Raw genomic sequence first — 4,297 nt, forward strand, 5'->3', positions numbered from 1 at the left:
TATATAATACAATAGTAAGGGTTGCTGAGCATAGGATAGGGGAGAGAAGGGATAAAGGAAAACTGATATCAAAGAGTTCAAGAAGAAAGAAAATGTTTTGAAAATGATGGTGGTAGCAACTGTACAATTATGTGTGATCTAGTTGAATTATGAATTGTTTTAATATCTGTAAGAGCTCCAAATTTTAAAAAATGTTTCTGCTCATGAAAAGATAAGATACCATATGGGAGAAAACATTTGTAACATATATAATCTGTATATTATGTATAGATGCATAATATATATCTAGAAACTATAAAGTCAGTAGGAAACTGACTTACTCACTCACTGAGTGCCATTGAATTGAACCTGGTTCACAGCGACCTTATAGGATATGGTAAAATAGCCTATGTGGGTTTCTGAGACTGGGCTCTTTGTGGGAGTGGAAAGTTATTTGCTCCCAAGAAACTGGCAATGAAGAAAAATATTAAATAGACCAAGATTTGAACAGGCATCTCTCAAAAAGGAGTAACATACAGCTAATATATAGCAGTCATCAAAGAAATGTATTAGAAGTATAAATACATACCAGTGCAATTCCAAAGACGTACACCATCAGTACTATAGCAATATGAAATCAGAAGGAAGCACAGCAGGTGGCTGAACATGAGAATTGTATTCTATCCTTTCTACTAATACTGACTCCTCACCAACACTGATCTGTCATTTAGTCATATTTGTGGCTTGCATATTTCTGAGAAAAAGACTAAGAAGAAAAACCTGATAATTTACCTCTGAACATTTCATGGAATGCAGTTTGGAGCCTGTCTATACTTATATAACCCCATGTTCTCAACACTGTGTTAAAGTGGATACCATTGGGTATATTAATGCCATTATTACCTTAGGACTCAGGATGATAATTGATGGTGTTCTCTGTCATTAAATTGTAATGAAGCCTGTGAACATATATAACCCTATATATGTGAGTAGATTTTGTGCTTGCACTCAATTCTAGCCCCAATCTAAGAACCAGGCGTTTTTATCACATGGTCTTGCTCAGTACTTGTGCTGCACCATAGTGTGGTGAAGAGAGCCGATGGTGCCTGGCTATCAAAGAGAATAACATCTGGGATCTCCTAGGATTTTCTTCAATTAAGCTGTCATCTTAGCGAGGTGTCAACTAAGTTTACTTGGAAGAAGCACACCAGCCTGTGTGATCCAAGGATGACAAATAATAAAATCCAAATCCAAAGGAGGGAATGGTATCAGAGCTGAAATTGTGAACATTCCATTTGCAGAAGGCTATAGATGAGAGTGGGAGGCCCAAATTTTGCAGGGTCCCTACATAGACTATGCCTCTGGTGAATCCCCTCTGACCATAATTGAGAGGTGTGAATAGCCTTGTTATCAGACAGAGAGCATTGTAAACTCAACTATGGTAGATGTAATTATGTTAAAATGCAATATCTGATCATTTGATCTCCCTTTTGAACTATGTCAAATTTGTTCTGGTTTTTAACATTACCTTTTTTCCCCCTCTATTGGGGTTTTTTTATTGAGTTTATATTGTTATTGTTGTTAGTCTTTCATTTTTGAATTTTGCTCCTTTGGGGTTTTTGTTTTGTGGCATGTTTTCAGTATATGAAATCCAAGATAAGTAAAGCTATAAAGACAGTCCCTAGATTAATGGCTTATTGGGGGCAGAAAAAGGGATGTTGGAGGGAAATGGCGAGCTAATGATGATGAGTGGAAGAAGGAAGAAAGTGTTCTACAACTGATTATAGTGATGATTATACAACTCTTTTGAGTATGACTGAACTATGGACATGTATGATACATGAGTTAAATGTCAATAAGGCTATTAAGGAAACACTGGCCAGTGAAAACCTTATGAATAACCATGGAATGTTGGCTGATATAGTGCCAAACAAGGAGCCCTTCAAGTTGGAATAAACTCAAGATCGGAAAAGACCTGCCTCCTCAAAGTAGAGTCGACTTTAATGGCATTGCAGGTGGAGTAAAGCAAGGATAGCAAGGCTTCGATCTGACACACTTTGGACGTATTGTCAGGAGAGACCAGTCCCTGCAGACAGACATCAGGCTTGGGAAAGTGGAGCAGCACAAAAAGGGGAGCACCTCAAGGAGATGGATTGATACCTTGGCTGCAACAATGGGATCAGCCTAGGAACAATTGGGAGGATGGGGCGCGACCGAGCAGCACTCTGTTGTGCATAGCATTGTTATGGGTCATAACCGGCTTGATGGAACGTAACAGCAACAACAACAACAACACAATCAACAGCCATCAAAGCAACAGCCAGAGAGTCGAGTGGCACATTGCATTGGCAAATCTGTTGTAAAAGACCTCTTTAAAGTGTTCCGAAACAAAGATACCACTTTGAGAACAGGAGTTGAAAAGTCCATCAGGTTTGCAAATAACTTGCATGAAGGGAAAGCGAAACGATTAATAAGAAAGACCAAAGAATTGATGTCTTTGTGAAATGCTGTCAGTAAAAAATAGTAACGAAATCTGGACTGCCAGAAGTAGAAAAAATCTATCCTGGAACGCATTCAGATCAAATGTGCCTTAGAATCAAGCATGATGACACTTCATCTCATGGGTTTTGGACATGTTGTCACAAGGGACAAACCTCTGGAGAAAAACATCAACATCAATACAGAGGAAGTCCCTCAGCAAGATGAAGTGACACAGTGGTAGCAATAATGGGCTCAATCATAGCAATGACCTTGAAGGAGGCCAAGTATTGGGCAGTACGTTCTTCTGATGCACACAAGGTACACTGAGTCAGAACTAAATCGATGCCACCTAACAAAGACGCAGAACAAAGTATCCCCAGGGCCTGTGCCCTTCTCACAAGCAGTGCTAACTTTCTGACGATTATTGTAGTCATAGGACCAATCCATTGTGCTTTGAGTGTCTTCCAAACAGAGGGATTCCCCTTCCAAACTATGCTGCATAACCTTCTACCCAATCCTGCAGGTCTTCCTTGGTTAGCTTACCACAAGCAAATGACCAGGTCTCTTATCTAATATGCAAGGGAAACTAATGGATGCTTCCTTAAACCCAGTGTATTTACTGTTATTGGCTCATATCCTCCTGCCTGGGGCTTGCTTTGCATATGAACAAAAACTTTCACAAACATCCATGAGATTCCTCAGGTGGGAAATACCTCCTTCCTTGGCTTCCCTTGAGAAAGAATTCACTCCAAAGCCTGGTTTGTGATCCAAGTGAGTTTTCAGACAGTATAGAAGTTTCAGGTTTTACACAGGCACACTCAGGGCACTTTACACCCACACGTGGAGACCTGAGGGCAGAGAAACCACAGCATGGCAGAGGAGCAGCTGGAAGAGAGGGACCCGGGCTCCTGATTATGACTTTATCAGTGTCCTCCGCTGGGAGGCGTGGTTGATGCTACTGATTGACCCCTCTGGCTGAATGAAGCCAAAGTGGGCTGCATTGGGCCCTCCCAAGTGCACTGGCTTCCCATCTCAAAGACCTGAATTTGTGCATACCCTCTAGCCTTCATGGCTACCTGGGCTTACCTGGTTCTCTGCAGCAACCTCTTGTAGGGGCGCCTTGGCATAGACAGGGACAACTCCATATCCGGCTACCTAACACACCCTTTACCCCAGTCTGTACCTAGGATGCAAATGGGATGTGGCGTGTATGGAGCCACAGATAAGGGTACATGTTGTTGCCTTGAATTAGGTTTTTGTAGAGAAACAGGTTTGGACCCCGGCAGGGTTTAATTTCAGAGTCAGTTGGGGTAGTAGGAAAACATAGGGTTCCTGACAATAAGGCCAATGGTTCAAATCAAACAGATGCTCTACAGGAGAAATAGGAGATTATTTGCTCCCATAAAGAGTTACAGGTGTGAAACCATAAAGCGCAGTGATACTCTGCTCTGTAGGCTCAACATGAGTCAACATTCACTGGATGGCGAAGAGAACATTGTTGTTGTTATTCTGAGGTTTACACTCATCACCGAGTGTTTCAACGTTCTGCCGCCAGCCCCTCTAGGGACCATTCCCACATTGAATGATAGCACAGAAGACCAAGAAAGGGAAGGACAGCAGCACGGAGCTGCCCCGGAGACATGGAACTATCACGTGACCACACAACATCACGTGATCAGAAATGATGCTGCTGCTAACTGCTTCCTTTCTGATTTCTGGGAAATGGGTTCCAACCACGTATCTTAATAAGGAAAAGATTAAAACACTAATTTTCACAAACTTCAAAACTCGGAGAGATCAACTTCCTCCTGGGCTGTTTCCTCAGGGAGCAGGAAAA

This window comes from Echinops telfairi, unplaced genomic scaffold, assembly GCF_000313985.2.
Source record: "Echinops telfairi isolate 266 unplaced genomic scaffold, ASM31398v2 ScPeMD7_7458;HRSCAF=8496, whole genome shotgun sequence".
NCBI lineage: Eukaryota > Metazoa > Chordata > Mammalia > Afrosoricida > Tenrecidae > Echinops > Echinops telfairi.